This window comes from Oncorhynchus nerka, linkage group LG23 (genome assembly GCF_034236695.1).
Source record: "Oncorhynchus nerka isolate Pitt River linkage group LG23, Oner_Uvic_2.0, whole genome shotgun sequence".
NCBI lineage: Eukaryota > Metazoa > Chordata > Actinopteri > Salmoniformes > Salmonidae > Oncorhynchus > Oncorhynchus nerka.
In genome coordinates this window covers 13,253,352-13,272,290 of record NC_088418.1, presented here as the reverse complement: position 1 = coordinate 13,272,290, position 18,939 = coordinate 13,253,352, and the positions used below count along the sequence as shown (strand labels likewise).

At 44.5% G+C, this 18,939-nt stretch overlaps 1 long non-coding RNA gene across 1 annotated transcript; it reads right to left on the bottom strand.

Annotated features, from left to right (window-relative positions):
* Positions 1-275: 275 nt before the first annotated feature.
* LOC135563939 (uncharacterized) lies at positions 276-1,497 on the bottom strand. Its single transcript, XR_010460658.1, has 4 exons — positions 1,395-1,497; positions 1,215-1,294; positions 881-1,063; positions 276-519 (listed from the first exon to the last, which is right to left on the bottom strand). It is a non-coding gene; the product is annotated as an uncharacterized LOC135563939 (long non-coding RNA).
* Between the last annotated feature and the right edge of the window lie 17,442 nt (positions 1,498-18,939).

The window sequence follows — 18,939 nt, the reverse complement described above, 5'->3', positions numbered from 1 at the left end:
GGTCTTTGTGCCATACAAGGACCTATGCATTGATGAGTCCCTGATGTTATGGAAAGGTAGGCTGGCGTTCCGTCAATATATTCCCTCCAAAAGGCACAGGTTTGGAGTCAAGTTCTTTGTCATGTGCGACGTGAAGACAGGATTTGTCCAGGATATTATAGTTTACACAGGGTCCACCACTGACATCAAACATTATGAGGGCTTGGGGTGTCAGGGTCCGTGGTGATGACCATGCTGGCTCCTCATCTCGGCAAGGGACACACTTTGTACGTGGACAATTGGTACAGCAGTCCCGCACTCTTCCAGCATCTGCTCTCCAACAGCACAGGGGCATGTGGCACAGTCAGGTCGAACAGGAAGGGGATGCCGGCATTCGGATGCAGGAAGATGCAGAGAGGGGAGGTGGAGTTCCAAGAGAACGGTCAACAGCTGGCAGTAAAGTGGCATGACAAGCGAGACGTCCATGTCCTCTCCACTGTCCATACAGCAACCATGTCGGCCACAGGGAAGGTGGACCACCTGACCGGAGAGAGAAAGATCAAACCAGATTGTGTGCTTGATTACAACCTCAAAATGGGGGCCGTGGATAAGGCAGACATGATAAACAGCTTTGTGGAATGCACACGGAAAACAAACAAGTGGTATAAGAAGATATTTTTCCATCTGATCGACACTGCTGTCCTCAACGGCAGCATAGTTCACCGCCAACTAACAGGTGAGATGATTACTGAACAAGGTATTTTTGTAATTGGATGTACAGTTCACATACAAATCCATTATGCAATTATAGTGACAATATCTCACCCACCTACCCACTGCCTCATCATCCTCTAACTTTCCTCATCCTCCTCATTCCCTCATAGGTAAAGTAATTACCTACCAAAAATACAGAGAGAGCCTCATGAGAGAGCTGCTGGAGGAGCACCACACCCCTCGGCGCCCATCCACTGGGGGTCGTCCTGCTGTAGACAATCCCCTACGCCTCACTGCACGACATTTTCCCTGCAAAGTCCCTCAAACTGCTTCTCAAGGTAGTCGCACACGGAGGCATTGCAAAGTCTGCCTGTCTGGCGCCAGGAGAAGTAAGCAGAGGAAGATGACAAAATACATGTGTCTAGCTTGTGATACACCTCTATGTATTTCACCATGCTTTGAGGAGTATCACATGCTCAAGCATTATTGAGCACATCTGCAGCAATAGGTGACTGACTGACCTGACATGTGACTTGACAGGTGACCAGCCATGATACTATGCCTTAGAGATGGGGGTGGAAATGCAGTTGTTGTTCAGTCACTGCATGGATATTAAATATGGGTTATTCAGTTTTTTGTCCTCTAGTAAAACAAGTTGTTGAAATAACTACCAGTACTGCAATAAAATAGATGAATATTACATATTGGCATGCGTTTTCTTGCTGTGTTTTCATCCAGTACAACTGTTAAGGAGTGTACGTTAGCATACAAAAGCTGTCCTCATTCTTCAGCTCCAAAGACGTCCAGCTCCAGTTATGATATTGGCAAATAATGTTTCTGGTTTCTGAAAGTACAGAATAAAGAGGAATTATTCATTAGAATACAATATAAGGATATAGCAATAAAACAATACTACAAAGAAGTAACATAATAAACACTGCTATAAAAAAATAGTTTATTGCATTGACAAAATCACAGATATGAGTTATAACAGTAAGAAACTAACTTTTGAACTCCACAAGGGGGCAAGGCAGGGCAGAACAGAGCTATGCTGAATAGACCAAATAAACAAACCATGGTCATACTTTTTTATTTATTTAACTAGGCAAGTAATTTAAGAACAAATTATTATTTACAATGATGTCCTACACCGGCCAAACTCGGACAATGCTGGGCCAATTGTGCGCTGCACTATGGGACTCCCAATCACAGCCAGGTGTGATACAGCCTGGATTTGAACCAGGGTGTCTGTAGTGCCATAGACCGCTGCGCCACTTGGGAGTCATAAGGCCAGGGTAGCTTCAAAATACAACACAAGCTAATAGTTTTCTGACGCAACTAGCATTGTTTTACAGAGCTAATAGAATAATGTAGCTAGGTAAGCATGATTGACAATAACACCATAAAGGTTATATAATGTGTAACGTTACCTCACGTGTCCGCAGTTATAAGGAATATATTATGATCTACAGCTACAGCAGAAACGGCATACGGAAACTATTATTATAACTATTATAACGTAATAAGGCACTTACTTTGATGGAAACGCAGCCTGGATTTGAACCAGGGAGTCTGTAGTGACACCTCTAGTACTGATGTGCTGTGCCTTTGACCGCTGCACCACTTGAGAGTCATAAGGCCATGGTAGCTTCAAAATGCAACACAAGATAATACTTCTCTGACGCATTTAGCATTGTTTTACAGAGCTAATAGAAGAATGTGGCTACATAAGCACGATTGACTATAACATCATAAAGGTTATAAAATGAGTAACGTTACCTCACGTTTCCGCGGTGATAAAGAATATACACAAATATATTATGCTCCATACATACAGTACGCTACAATAGAAATGTGGAATAGAAAATGTGAACACGTGTGCAGATCCTGTTCTGACGGGAGATGAGCAAATGTCTGCAGACGTGAACTGCACAAACAATTGGGAAGGGCTTGGGGAATTTTGTCCGTGTCAGAAATGTCCCAAAAATGTAATTATCCGCAAAAGTAAAAATGACTATTTTTATGTGAATGAATGAGGAGGCGGAACACACCTAAATTCAAACTGTTTTTAGAAAATAAAAACTTGTTTGAAAATCATTTGAAATTGAAGTTAAAACAACCTATAAATATAAACTGGCTGCGTGCTTTAGTTTGAGGGCAGCGTGGATAAAATGTACTGTTACGTATCAATCACATTCTGGAATGGAGAGAACATTCTAACATCACGTGCATAAAAAAACTCACGCTGGGGCGACCGTTAGAGATATTTGGAACTCACGCATGAAAGGGTTAAAACATTTCTAATATTTCTAAATCTCTGACTTGCCAAGGGGTTAGGGGCTAGGGACTAGCAGTTGAAATGGAACAAACCCATTTGAGACATGACATCAACAAAAGAAGCTCCATCCATGTACATACACTAGAGTCCTTTTCTCTCTCCTCCGCTTGTCATGAGTCCTCCTGTTCTCCCTCCCTCCCTCTCTCCCTCCCTCCCTCCATCCTTCATGCTTGTAATTATGGACAGACTTCTGGTAATTTGTCTCTCTCTGGTGAGTCAGATTGTTTGACAGGCTGAAGGAAGTGAGGAAGGAAGGAAGTGATAAATACAAGTAGTGATGAAGTCAATCTCCTTTGATGGACATGCATATTATTATTAGCTCTCTGTGTACATCCAAGGGACTGCCATGTTGCCCTGTTCTAAACTAATTGTAATTTGATCCCTTTTTGTGGCACCTGACCACAAGACTGAACAGTCGTCCAGGTGCGACAAAACTATGGCCTGTAGGACCTGCCTTGTTGATAGTGCTGTTAAGGTAAAGCAGCGCTTTATTATGGACAGACTTCTCCCCATTTTAGCTACTGTTGTATCAATATGTTTTGACCATGACAGTTTACAATCTAGGATTACTCCAAGCAGTTTAGTCACCTCAACTTGCTCAGTTTCCACAATATTTACTACAAGATTTCGTTGAGGTTTAGGTTTTAGGGAATGATTTGTCCCAAAAACAATGCCTTTAGTTTTAGAAATATTTAGGACTAACTTATTCCTTGCCACCCACTCTGAAACTAACTGCTGCTCTTTGTAAAGTATTGCAGTCATTGCAGTCGCTGTAGCAGCTGGTGTGTATAGTGTTGTCATCCACATACATTTACTCAAAGCCAGTTGAATGTCATTAGTAAAGATTTTTAAAAGCAAGGGGCCTAGACAGCTGCCCTGGGGAATTTCTGATTATCCCTGGATTATGTTGGAGAGGTTTCCATTAAATAAAAATTACAATGCTTGTCTTTCATAATTTGGTCAGATGTACTTTGATGTTTAGAACAGAAGACAAAGGGCTGTGAGACATGGCTTTAATAGGAAAGGTTGGAAGTATACGGAGAGGACGGGGCAACAGAGGACGGACCTCAGGGTTGCTAATGATCTTGGAGCGGGGGGGAATGGTCTCGGCTTCCCGAGTTGTAGCTGCAGCGTGTCAGCGCATCTGGCTTGACCTTCTTGGATACCGGTCAGTGCTGTGGAAGCGAAGTGGTCCGGGCCTTACTGAACCCCTACTGGAGATCCTGTACTCCGTGGGGCTTGCAGAGAGGTGTGGGGAAATTTCCAAGCCCCCAGGAAGACGTCCCTTGGGCCGGCAGAGCTGACTTCAGGCAATGAGTGTGGCAAGACGGGCTCCAGCCTTTCGTGTTCCAGGTACCCTCCTCTGCCAGCGTGCATCACTCCACCTTATAGCTGCCACACTGAGGGAGCCCTGCTGAAGCTGGAGTTACTTCCGAGCAGTCTCTCTCCCGGACACCGGAGCCTCAAAACCTCTCACCTCCACCACGAATACCTCCAGACTGAGGCAGACGGTGGATTGTTGCTCCCATACCACCGTGGCCCAGACAAGTGCCCTCCCCGACATCAGCATAAAAATGTACGCAATCTTCGAGCGGTCAGAGGGGAACGAAGAAGGCTGCAGCTCGAAAATGAGAGAACACTGGGAGAGAAAGGCCCGGCAGGTTCTGGAATCTCCATTCTATCACTCCGGGTGTGGTAAGCGGGGTTCTCGGAAAACCGGGCTGACGGCGCTGCTACCAGCTGGGTTACTGAGGGGCTGGGAGGTTTCCGTCGTGGTAGGCTGCCCACTAGGCAACCCACGGAATTGCTCCAGCAAAGCGTCCAATGCTAGGTTGTGACGTTCGAAACCTTCCATCAGACCACGAAGCATCTCCTCGTGTCTACCAATGAGGGATCCTTGAGAGGAGATGGCATTGCGGAGCTGGTCCAGCCTCTGGGTCAGTCATGGCCAGTTCGTACGATCAGGTTTCAGGTAAGATCCAAGTGCAGACTGTTTTTTAGTAACAATGTTTATTGTAACAACAGGGGCAGGCAAACGACAGGTCAAGGCAGGCAGGAGTCGATAATCCAGAGTAGAGAGGCCAAGGTACAGGACCTCAGACAGGGCCAGGGACAGGTCAGGCAGAGGTCGGTAATCCAGAGTAGTGGGGCAAAGGTACAGGACCTCAGGCAGGCCCAGGGACAGGTAATCCAGAGTAGCGAGGCCAAGGTACAGGACCTCAGGCAGGGCCAGGGACAGGTCAGGCAGAGGTCGGTAATCCAGAGTAGGGGCAAAGGCACAGGACGGCAGGCAGGCTCAGAGTCAGAACAGGCAAGGGTCAAAACCAGGAGGGTGAGAAAAAAATAGGCTGCGGAAAAGCAGGAGCTGAGACAAACCGCAGGTTGACTTGAACAAACAAGACGAACGGGCAGCAGATAGACAGAAAACACAGGTATAAATACACAGGGGATAATGGGGAAGAAGGGCAACACCTGGAGGCGGGTGGAGACAAGCACAAAGACAGGTGAATCAGATCAAGGTGTGACAAATCTAGCCAATTAACAAATGATTTAACCTCTCTAGGGTATGTGCGTCCCATCTGGCCAACATCCAGTGAGATTGCAGAGCGCCAAATTCAAATACAGAAATACTCATTATAAAAATTCAGAAAAGATACAAGGTACATAGGTTTAAACATTAACTTCTTGTGAATCCAACCACGGTGTCAGATTTCAAAAATGCTTTACAGTGAAATCATACCTTACGATTATTTGAGAACATCGCCCAGCAGACAAATCATTACAAACAGTAACCAGTCAAGTAGAAGAGTTACAGTCAGAAGACAGAAATAGAGATAAAAATGAATCACTTACCTTTGATCTTCATATGGTTGCACTCAGAAGTCATTCATTTATTCAATAAATGTTCCTTTTGTTCGATAAAGTCTGTCTTTATATCTGAAAACCTCAATTTTGTTCGCACATTTTCTTCAGTAATCCACAGGCTCACTTGCTTGATATCCAGAAGCTCTTTCTAGCCAATAAGAGACGGTAGCAGCAACATTATGTACAAAATAAGATACAAACAATGTGAAAAAACACTAACAAAATAGCACAGTTGGTTCGGAGCCTGTGAAACGGTAGCCATCCCCTCTGGCGCCATTCTTTCTGTTTCTAGTGTTAGCTAGTTACTGGCTAGCTACATCTTCAGCCAGCATGGGATAACAGGGGGGAAAGGGTGGTTCAAAACTCATCCATCAGTGCTGCTGTGAACCACATCACAATAGACATGCCAAACAGGAGATGTATACAGTATGTAAATCAATTATATCATAAATGCAATTTCAATGTTTGTATTTGTGTATCACCAGAATGCAGTACTATAAAGCCCCCTGTCCATAATACTGATGCCCGTCTCCACAGAATCCTGTACTACTGATCTCCCTCTCTCAGACTACTGATATCCTTACTACAAACTACTGATATCCCTACTACAAACTACTGATATCCCTACTACAGACTACTGATATCCCTCTCCTCAGACTACTGATATCCCTACTACAGACTACTGATATCCCTCTCCTCAGACTACTGATATCCCTACTACAGACTACTGATATCCCTCTCCTCAGACTACTGATATCCCTACTACAGACTGCTGATATCCCTACTACAGACTACTGATATCCCTCTCCTCAGACTACTGATATCCCTACTACAGACTGCTGATATCCCTACTACAAACTACTGATATCCCTACTACAGACTACTGATATCCCTCTCCTCAGACTACTGATATCCCTACTACAGACTACTGATATCCCTACTACAGACTACTGATCTCTCTACTACAGACTACTGATATCCCTACTACAGACAACTGATATCCCTACTACAGACAACTGATCTCTCTACTGCAGACAACTGATATCCCTACTACAGACTGCTGATATCCCTACTACAGACTACTGATATCCCTACTACAGACTACTGATATCCCTCTCCTCAGACTACTGATATCCCTACTACAGACAACTGATATCCCTACTACAGACTACTGATCTCTCTACTGCAGACAACTGATATCCCTACTACAGACTGCTGATATCCCTACTACAGACTACTGATATCCCTACTACAGACTACTGATATCCCTCTCCTCAGACTACTGATATCCCTCTCCTCAGACTATTGATATCCCTCTCCTCAGACTACTGATCTCTCTACTGCAGACAACTGATATCCCTACTACAGACTACTGATCTCTCTACTACAGACTACTGATCTCTCTACTACAGACTACTGATCTCTCTACTACAGACAACTGATATCCCTACTACAGACAACTGATCTCTCTACTACAGACTACTGATCTCTCTACTACAGACTACTGATCTCTCTACTACAGACTAATGATCTCTCTACTACAGACTACTGATCTCTCTCCTCAGACTACTGATATCCCTACTACAGACTACTGATATCCCTACTACAGACTACTGATATCCCTACTACAGACTTCTGATGTCCCTACTACAGACTTCTGATGTCCCTACTACAGACTACTGTACTATATATACACACACTGATAGTGATTGTGGTCAATTTTCACTGCTCTCTGGGCTTCAGACATAGGAATGTAAACAGTGTGTGCGTGCATTTGTGTGTCTTCTCTTGTGTGTGCATGTGTGTGTGTTTGTGTGTGTGTGTGTGTGTGTGTGGGTGTAACAGATGGGTTTGGGGATGTTGGAGGCTGAAGCGATGGCGTTTGTCTCTCGAGGTCCTGCTCAGGGCTCTGGAAGCCACAGAAACAAAAGAACAGTACAACGACAGATGGAAAGAAACTAGAAGACAGAGAGAAGTGAAAATACACTGAGGACACACCACCTCCATCCTCCTGTCTCCCTAGAGACACTCTTCCGTCTCCCTAGAGACCCTGTTCCGTCTCCCTGTCCCCCTAGAGAAAGAGAGATAAGAAGAAAGAGAACGAGAGACAGAATGGTCCTGCCAACGCACTGCAGAATCTACACTTGCTTACCTCTCACCCCTCCTTTCTTTCTGCCAAATTCCTCCCCAACAGACCTGGTGTGGGCCACGAGAACCAGAAAATGAAAGAACACATGATGGCAGAAGAGTGCATCTCTGGAGGAATGAGGGGAGGGAGATGGAGGGTAAGAGAGAGGGATGATGAGGGCCCTGTGTTGTGGTTATGTTGTGTCCTCCTGACTTCTGTCACGCTTCTTTCACTTCACCTCCTAATCTTTTCCTTCAAAACGCCTCCTCTCCTCTCTCCCTCTCTGCCCCTTTCTCTTAATCCTTCTCTGGTTTGTGAGGCAGGTAAGCCTCCCATCCTCTTCTCCTCTCTCCCTCTCTGCCCCTCTCTCCATCCTTCTCTGGTTTGTGAGGCAGGAAAGCCTCCTCTCCTCTTCTCCTCTCTGCCCCTCTCTCTCCATCCTTCTCTGGTTTGTGAGGCAGGTAAGCCTCCCCTCTTCTCCTCTCTCCCTCTCTGCCCCTCTCTCTCCATCCTTCTCTGGTTTGTGAGGCAGGTAAGCCTCCTCTCCTCTTCTCCTCTCTGCCCCTCTCTCTCCATCCTTCTCTGGTTTGTGAGGCAGGTAAGCCTCCTCTCCTCTTCTCCTCTCTGCCCCTCTCTCTCCATCCTTCTCTGGTTTGTGAGGCAGGTAAGCCTCCTTTCCTCTTCTCCTCTCTCCCTCTCTGCCCCTCTCTCTCCATCCTTCTCTGGTTTGTGAGGCAGGTAAGCCTCCTCTCTCCCTCTCTGCCCCTCTGCTCCTCTCTCTCCATCCTTCTCTGGTTTGTGAGGCAGGTTAGCCTCCTCTTTCCCTCACTACCTCACTCCCTATCCTCCAGGTTAGGGACACTTCTAACCCTCTGCAGTTCTTATTCTGTAGTGTTCCTCTTTCTAATCTACCTTTCTCCCCCTCTCCCTCTCTCTTGTTCTTTCACACGCAGGTTAGGGACGGACACCTGTCTCTCACTCTCTCTCTTGTTCTTTCACCTCTCTGGTTTCACATGCAGGTTAGGGACGGACACCTGTCTCTCTCTCTCCCTCTCTCTCTCTATCGCTCTCTTGTTTTGGAAGCGATACTGCACGGCAAAAGCTTCTTTCACTCTCTTTGTCCTTCTGTATTTCACCACTCACGTCTATCTCACTCCATTTTGTTTCTTCATAGAAAGCAACATGCAGACAAAGAGAAATGCAGCTGTTGTGCCTCTCCTCTCCCCTTAAACTACCTGCCTTTGAGAGTTCATAGTTTTGATGAACTGCACCAGTTACATTTGAATTAGAGATTAGTGTTTGACCCTGGTTTACCTGTTGCCATGGTAATTATGAAACTGTAATCTACATGGCATGGATGAGTGGAGACAATTCACCCAAGACCAAGGGAGTGGCAGAGTGTGTGTGTGTGTGTGTGTGTGTGTGTGTGAGACCCTCTCCCTCAGTCTTCCAGGCTGATAATGAGGCCACAGGGGGCTGAGCCACATGCCAACCAGCAGAGACAATGGAGAGAGAGAAAGAGGGAGGTGGAACAGAGGCATACAAAGAGAACTAGAGAATGAGGAGAAGAGCGGTAGAAAGGTAGAAAACAGGAGACTGCAGAAAGGGAGAAGAGAAGGAACAATTCCCAACAGTCTAAACAGGTCGGAGGATTGAATATAGGGGTACAAAAGGAGAGAGATAGGGGTAAAGGTCTCTACTGTTAAAATGAGAGAGAGAGTAGAGCAGCAAGATTTGTGACCTGTTGCCGCAAGAAAAGGGCAACCAGTGAAAAACAAACACCATTGTAAATACAACCCATATTTATGCTTATTTATTTTCCCTTGTGTACTTTAACCATTTGTACATTGTTACAACACTGTATATATATAGATATATATATATTATGACATTTGTTGTACTTCCGGGTTGGAGCGAGCGGTTGCATCCGCACTTCGGTCCGCAGGTTGTATAACTTTTCATTACATTTCATTACATTTCATTATAGTACAACGGTTTGATTTGTCTAATCTTAGCAATTTCTTCTTAGCTAGCTACATAGCCGTCTTTGTATCAAAGATAATTGCGTAATTATCGTATTTTCGTCGTCCTAACGTAGTCTACACTGCTATCTGCGCAGCAGCAAGCCAGCTAGCCAGCTAGCAAACGTCCATCGTCTACCGAATAGCAGCACTGTAAAAACTATTACACTCAACTGAACGACTTGATTAGTGTAGTGTTAGCTAGCTACATAGTTGTCTTTGCTGTCTTCGTATCCAAGATAATTGTGTAGTTTAGAGTGTGTAGTCTTAGAGTGATTATCTTAATTTACCGAGGTTAGCTAGCCAGCTATTTGTCGTCCTTAACGTAGGAGACACTGCTAGCTAGCCAACAGCTAGCCAACGTCTACCGAATAGAACTTCCTCACTCAACAACCCGGTCGCATTCCGCTTCGCTCCACAGGTAGTATCACATTTTCATTTCATTTCATTACAGTACAACGGTTTGATTTGTTTGATCGTAGCTAGCTACATAGCTAGCTACATAGCCGTCTTTGTATCAAAGATAATTGTGTAGTCTAGAGCGATTTTCTAGGTTAGCTAGCCAGCTATTGTCGTTCTTTTAACGCAACGTAACGTAATCAACACTGCTAGCTAGCCAGCTGGCCCCGAATAGCAGCACTGTAGAAACTATCACACTCAACGGAACGACTTGATTAGTGTAGTGTCAACAACGCAGCCACTGCCAGCTAGCCTACAAAGTCAACAACGCAGCCACTGCCAGCTAGCCTACTTCAGCAGTACTGTATCATTTGAATCATTTTAGTCAATAAGATTCTTGCTACGTAAGCTTAACTTTCTGAACATTCGAGACGTGTAGTCCACTTGTCATTCCAATCTCCTTTGCATTAGCGTAGCCTCTTCTGTAGCCTGTCAACTATGTGTCTGTCTATCCCTGTTCTCTCCTCTCTGCACAGACCATACAAACGCTCCACACCGCGCGGCCACCCTAATCTGGTGGTCCCAGCGCGCACAACCCACGTGGAGTTCCAGGTCTCCGGTAGCCTCTGGAACTGCCGATCTGCGGCCAACAAGGCAGAGTTAATCTCAGCCTATGCCCCCCTCCAGTCCCTCGACTTCTTGGCACTGACGGAAACATGGATCACCACAGATAACACTGCTACTCCTACTGCTCTCTCTTCGTCCGCCCACGTGTTTCGCACACCCCGAGAGCTTCTGGTCAGCGGGGTGGTGGCACCGGGATCCTCATCTCTCCCAAGTGGTCATTCTCTCTTTCTCCCCTTACCCATCTGTCTATCGCCTCCTTTGAATTCCATGCTGTCACAGTTACCAGCCCTTTCAAGCTTAACATCCTTATCATTTATCGCCCTCCAGGTTCCCTCGGAGAGTTCATCAATGAGCTTGATGCCTTGATAAGCTCCTTTCCTGAGGACGGCTCACCTCTCACAGTTCTGGGCGACTTTAACCTCCCCCGTCTACCTTTGACTCATTCCTCTCTGCCTCCTTCTTTCCACTCCTCTCCTCTTTTGACCTCTCCCTCTCACCTTCCCCCTACTCACAAAGCAGGCAATACGCTCGACCTCATCTTTACTAGATGCTGTTCTTCCACTAACCTCATTGCAACTCCCCTCCAAGTCTCCGACCACTACCATGTATCCTTTTCCCTCTCGCTCTCATCCAACACTTCCCACACTGCCCCTACTCGGATGGTATCGCGCCGTCCCAACCTTCGCTCTCTCTCCCCGCTACTCTCTCCTCTTCCATCCTATCATCTCTTCCCTCTGCTCAAACCTTTTCCAACCTATCTCCTGATTCTGCCTCCTCAACCCTCCTCTCCTCCCTTTCTGCATCCTTTGACTCTCTATGTCCCCTATCCTCCAGGCCGGCTCGGTCCTCCCCTCCCGCTCCGTGGCTCGACGACTCATTGCGAGCTCACAGAACAGGGCTCCGGGCAGCCGAGCGGAAATGGAGGAAAACTCGCCTCCCTGCGGACCTGGCATCCTTTCTCCCTCCTCTCTACATTTTCCTCTTCTGTCTCTGCTGCTAAAGCCACTTTCTACCACTCTAAATTCCAAGCATCTGCCTCTAACCCTAGGAAGCTCTTTGCCACCTTCTCCTCCCTCCTGAATCCTCCTCCCCTCCCCCTCCTCCCTCTCTGCAGATGACTTCGTCAACCATTTTGAAAAGAAGGTCGAAGACATCCGATCCCCGTTTGCTAAGTCAAACGACACCGCTGGTTCTGCTCACACTGCCCTACCCTGTGCTCTGACCTCTTTCTCCCCTCTCTCTCCAGATGAAATCTCGCGTCTTGTGACGGCCGGCCGCCCAACAACCTGCCCGCTTGACCCTATCCCCTCCTCTCTTCTCCAGACCATTTCCGGAGACCTTCTCCCTTACCTCACCTCGCTCATCAACTCATCCCTGACCGCTGGCTACGTCCCTTCCGTCTTCAAGAGAGCGAGAGTTGCACCCCTTCTGAAAAAACCTACACTCGATCCCTCCGATGTCAACAACTACAGACCAGTATCCCTTCTTTCTTTTCTCTCCAAAACTCTTGAACGTGCCGTCCTTGGCCAGCTCTCCCGCTATCTCTCTCAGAATGACCTTCTTGATCCAAATCAGTCAGGTTTCAAGACTAGTCATTCAACTGAGACTGCTCTTCTCTGTATCATGGAGGCGCTCCGCACTGCTAAAGCTAACTCTCTCTCCTCTGCTCTCATCCTTCTAGACCTATCGGCTGCCTTCGATACTGTGAACCATCAGATCCTTCTCTCCACCCTCTCCGAGTTGGGCATCTCCGGCGCGGCCCACGCTTGGATTGCGTCCTACCTGACATGTCGCTCCTACCAGGTGGCGTGGCGAGAATCTGTCTCCTCACCACGCGCTCTCACCACTGGCGTCCCCCAGGGCTCTGTTCTAGGCCCTCTCCTATTCTCGCTATACACCAAGTCACTTGACTCTGTCATAACCTCACATGGTCTCTCCTATCATTGCTATGCAGACGACACACAATTCATCTTCTCCTTTCCCCCTTCTGATGACCAGGTGGCGAATCGCATCTCTGCATGTCTGGCAGACATATCAGTGTGGATGAGGGATCACCACCTCAAGCTGAACCTCGGCAAGACGGAGCTGCTCTTCCTCCCGGGGAAGGACTGCCCGTTCCATGATCTCGCCATCACGGTTGACAACTCCATTGTGTCCTCCTCCCAGAGCGCTAAGAACCTTGGCGTGATCCTGGACAACACCCTGTCGTTCTCAACTAACATCAAGGCGGTGGCCCGTTCCTGTAGGTTCATGCTCTACAACATCCGCAGAGTACGACCCTGCCTCACACAGGAAGCGGCGCAGGTCCTAATCCAGGCACTTGTCACCGTCTGGATTACTGCAACTCGCTGTTGGCTGGGCTCCCTGCCTGTGCCATTAAACCCCTACAACTCATCCAGAACGCCGCAGCCCGTCTGGTGTTCAACCTTCCCAAGTTCTCTCACGTCACCCCGCTCCTCCGCTCTCTCCACTGGCTTCCAGTTGAAGCTCGCATCCGCTACAAGACCATGGTGCTTGCCTACGGAGCTGTGAGGGGAACGGCACCTCAGTACCTCCAGGCTCTGATCAGGCCCTACACCCAAACAAGGGCACTGCGTTCATCCACCTCTGGCCTGCTCGCCTCCCTACCACTGAGGAAGTCCAGTTCCCGCTCAGCCCAGTCAAAACTGTTCGCTGCTCTGGCCCCCAATGGTGGAACAAACTCCCTCACGACGCCAGGACAGCGGAGTCAATCACCACCTTCCGGAGACACCTGAAACCCCACCTCTTTAAGGAATACCTAGGATAGGATAAAGTAATCCTTCTCACCCCCTTAAAAGATTTAGATGCACTATTGTAAAGTGGCTGTTCCACTGGATGTCATAAGGTGAACGCACCAATTTGTAAGTCTGCTAAATGACTTAAATGTAAATGATTTGTAATGTCTTTATTGTTTTGAAACTTCTGTATGTGTAATGTTTACTGTTAATTTTACTTTTGTATATTATCCACCTCACTTGCTTTGGCAATGTTAACACGTTTACCATGCCAATAAAGCCCCTTGAATTTAATTTAATTAAATTGAGTAGAGAGATCTCTACTGTTCAAATGAGAGAGAGTAGAGCGATCTCTACTGTTAGAGAGAGAGAGAGAGAGAGAGAGAGAGAGAGAGAGAGAGAGAGAGAGAGAGAGAGAGAGAGAGAGAGAGAGAGAGAGAGAGAGAGAGAGAGAGAGAGAGAGAGAGAGAGAGAGAGAGAGAGCGACTTGGCGGTGATCTAACATAATCATATGTTGTGCTTTAGCTGTAAAGCATTTTTTAAATCGGACACGATGGGTAGATTAACAAAATGTTTATGGTTCATTTGCTGTATTGGACTTAATGTGTGAAAGTTACATATTTCTAAAATATATTTTTGAATTTCCCGCTCTGCCTTTTCAGCGGAATGTTGTCGAGGTGTTCCGCTAGTGGAACCCCTGCGCTAGAAAGGTCAATGGCTTTCAACCTCTACCACATTGTGGATCAGATCTCAGAGAGTTTTCATTAATGGAAGCTTATCTAACATCAAACATGTACAGTTTGGTGGACCACAGGGCAGCTCTCCAGGCCCTCTACTAATTTATATTTTTAACAATGACCTGCCTGACCATAGAGAACATTTATTTTCTATGGTTGAGTAGATCAGGGCGTGACTAGGGGTTGTTCTAGTTTATATTTTCTATGTGGGGTTCTAGGTTTGTTTTCTATGTTGGTAATATTTCCAATTAGAGACAGTTGGTAATCATTGTCTCTAATTGGGGATCATAATTAAGTAGCATGTTTACCACCTGTAGGTTATGAGATATTGTTTATGTTTAGTTGCCTTTTGTCGTCACGGTTCGTTTATTCTTTATTGTTTTTGGTTTTCTAAGTTTCACTTTCTAATAAAATATGTGGAACTCTACGTAAGCTGCGCCTTGGTCCGACCATCATTACGAACAACGTGACAACAAAGCATGTGTGTCCATGTATGCTGATGATTCAATCATGTACGCATCAGCAACCACAGCTAATGAACTCACCGAAACCCTTAACAAAGTGTTGCAGTCTGTTTTGGAATGGGTGGCCAGTAATAAACTGGTCCTGAACATCTAAAACTAAGAGCATTGTATCTGGTTAATGAATGGTGGGGCTGTTGATCAAGTTGAGGAGACTAAATTACTTGGCGTTACCTTAGATTGTAAACTGTCATGGTCAAAACATATAGATTCAATGGTTGTAAAGATGGGGAGAGGTCTGTCCGTAATAAAGAGATGCTCTGCTTTTTTGACACCACACTCCACAAAGCAAGTCATGCAGGCTCTAGTTTTATTTTATCTTGATTACTGTCCAGTCATATGATCAAGTGCTGCAGCTGGCCCAGAACAGAACATCTAGCACTTCATTAGTATTAAAACTATGCATGCCAGTCTCTGTTGGCTAAGAGTTGAGGAAACACTGTCAATTCATGTTTTTATAAGAAACATTATTGTGTTGGAAATTTCAAATTGTTTGCATAGTCAACTTACACACAGCACTAACACGCACACTTCCCCCACCAGACATGCCACCAGGGGTCTTTTCACAGTCCCCTGGTCCAGAACAAACTCAAGGAAACAATATTATACAGAGCCATGAGTTCATGGAACTCCCTTCCATCTTATATACAGTATTATACAGAGCCATGAGTTCATGGAACTCCCTTCCATCTTATATACAGTATTATACAGAGCTATGAGTTCATGGAACTCCCTTCCATCTTATATACAGTATTATACAGAGCTATGAGTTCATGGAACTCCCTTCCATCTTATATACAGTATTATACAGAGCTATGAGTTCATGGAACTCCCTTCCATCTTATATACAGTATTATACAGAGCTATGAGTTCATGGAACTCCCTTCCATCTTATATACAGTATTATACAGAGCTATGAGTTCATGGAACTCCCTTCCATCTTATATACAGTATTATACAGAGCTATGAGTTCATGGAACTCCCTTCCATCTTATATACAGTATTATACAGAGCTATGAGTTCATGGAACTCCCTTCCATATTATATACAGTATTATACAGAGCTATGAGTTCATGGAACTCCCTTCCATCTTATATACAGTATTATACAGAGCTATGAGTTCATGGAACTCCCTTCCATCTTATATACAGTATTATACAGAGCTATGAGTTCATGGAACTCCCTTCCATCTTATATACAGTATTATACAGAGCTATGAGTTCATGGAACTCCCTTCCATCTTATATACAGTATTATACAGAGCTATGAGTTCATGGAACTCCCTTCCATCTTATATACAGTATTATACAGAGCCATGAGTTCATGGAACTCCCTTCCATCTTATATACAGTATTATACAGAGCTATGAGTTCATGGAACTACCCTTCCATCTTATATACAGTATTATACAGAGCCATGAGTTCATGGAACTCCCTTCCATCTTATATACAGTATTATACAGAGCCATGAGTTCATGGAACTCCCTTCCATCTTATATACAGTATTATACAGAGCCATGAGTTCATGGAACTCCCTTCCATCTTATATACAGTATTATACAGAGCTATGAGTTCATGGAACTCCCTTCCATCTTATATACAGTATTATACAGAGCTATGAGTTCATGGAACTCCCTTCCATCTTATATACAGTATTATACAGAGCTATGAGTTCATGGAACTCCCTTCCATCTTATATACAGTATTATACAGAGCTATGAGTTCATGGAACTCCCTTCCATCTTATATACAGTATTATACAGAGCTATGAGTTCATGGAACTCCCTTCCATCTTATATACAGTATTATACAGAGCTATGAGTTCATGGAACTCCTTCCATCTTATATACAGTATTATACAGAGCTATGAGTTCATGGAACTCCCTTCCATCTTATATACAGTATTATACAGAGCTATGAGTTCATGGAACTCCCTTCCATCTTATATACAGTATTATACAGAGCTATGAGTTCATGGAACTCCCTTCCATCTTATATACAGTATTATACAGAGCTATGAGTTCATGGAACTCCCTTCCATCTTATATACAGTATTATACAGAGCTATGAGTTCATGGAACTCCCTTCCATCTTATATACAGTATTATACAGAGCTATGAGTTCATGGAACTCCCTTCCATCTTATATACAGTATTATACAGAGCTATGAGTTCATGGAACTCCCTTCCATCTTATATACAGTATTATACAGAGCTATGAGTTCATGGAACTCCCTTCCATCTTATATACAGTATTATACAGAGCTATGAGTTCATGGAACTCCCTTCCATCTTATATACAGTATTATACAGAGCTATGAGTTCATGGAACTCCCTTCCATCTTATATACAGTATTATACAGAGCTATGAGTTCATGGAACTCCTTCCATCTTATATACAGTATTATACAGAGCTATGAGTTCATGGAACTCCCTTCCATCTTATATACAGTATTATACAGAGCTATGAGTTCATGGAACTCCCTTCCATCTTATATACAGTATTATACAGAGCTATGAGTTCATGGAACTCCCTTCCATCTTATATACAGTATTATACAGAGCTATGAGTGCATGGAACTCCCTTCCATCTTATATACAGTATTATACAGAGCTATGAGTTCATGGAACTCCCTTCCATCTTATATACAGTATTATACAGAGCTATGAGTTCATGAACTCCCTTCCATCTTATATACAGTATTATACAGAGCTATGAGTTCATGGAACTCCCTTCCATCTTATATACAGTATTATACAGAGCTATGAGTTCATGGAACTCCCTTCCATCTTATATACAGTATTATACAGAGCTATGAGTTCATGGAACTCCCTTCCATCTTATATACAGTATTATACAGAGCTATGAGTGCATGGAACTCCCTTCCATCTTATATACAGTATTATACAGAGCTATGAGTTCATGGAACTCCCTTCCATCTTATATACAGTATTATACAGAGCTATGAGTGCATGGAACTCCCTTCCATCTTATATACAGTATTATACAGAGCTATGAGTTCATGGAACTCCCTTCCATCTTATATACAGTATTATACAGAGCCATGAGTTCATGGAACTCCCTTCCATCTTATATACAGTATTATACAGAACCATGAGTTCATGGAACTCCCTTCAATCTTATATACAGTATTAAACAGAGCAATGAGTGCATGGAACTCCCTTCCATCTTATATACAGTATTATACAGAGCTATGAGTTCATGGAACTCCCTTCAATCTTATATACAGTATTATACAGAGCCATGAGTTCATGGAACTCCCTTCCATCTTATATACAGTATTATACAGAGCCATGAGTTCATGGAACTCCCTTCCATCTTATATACAGTATTATACAGAGACATGAGTTCATGGAACTCCCTTCCATCTTATATACAGTATTATACAGAGCCATGAGTTCATGGAACTCCCTTCCATCTTATATACAGTATTATACAGAGCTATGAGTTCATGGAACTCCCTTCCATCTTATATACAGTATTATACAGAGCTATGAGTTCATGGAACTCCCTTCCATCGTATTTACAGTATTATACAGAGACATGAGTTCTTTGAACTCCCTTCCATCTTATATACAGTATTATACAGAGCCATGAGTTCATGGAACTCCCTTCCATCTTATATACAGTATTATACAGAGCCATGAGTTCATGGAACTCCCTTCCATCTTATATACAGTATTATACAGAGACATGAGTTCATGGAACTCCCTTCCATCTTATATACAGTATTATACAGAGCCATGAGTTCATGGAACTCCCTTCCATCTTATATACAGTATTATACAGAGCTATGAGTTCATGGAACTCCCTTCCATCTTATATACAGTATTA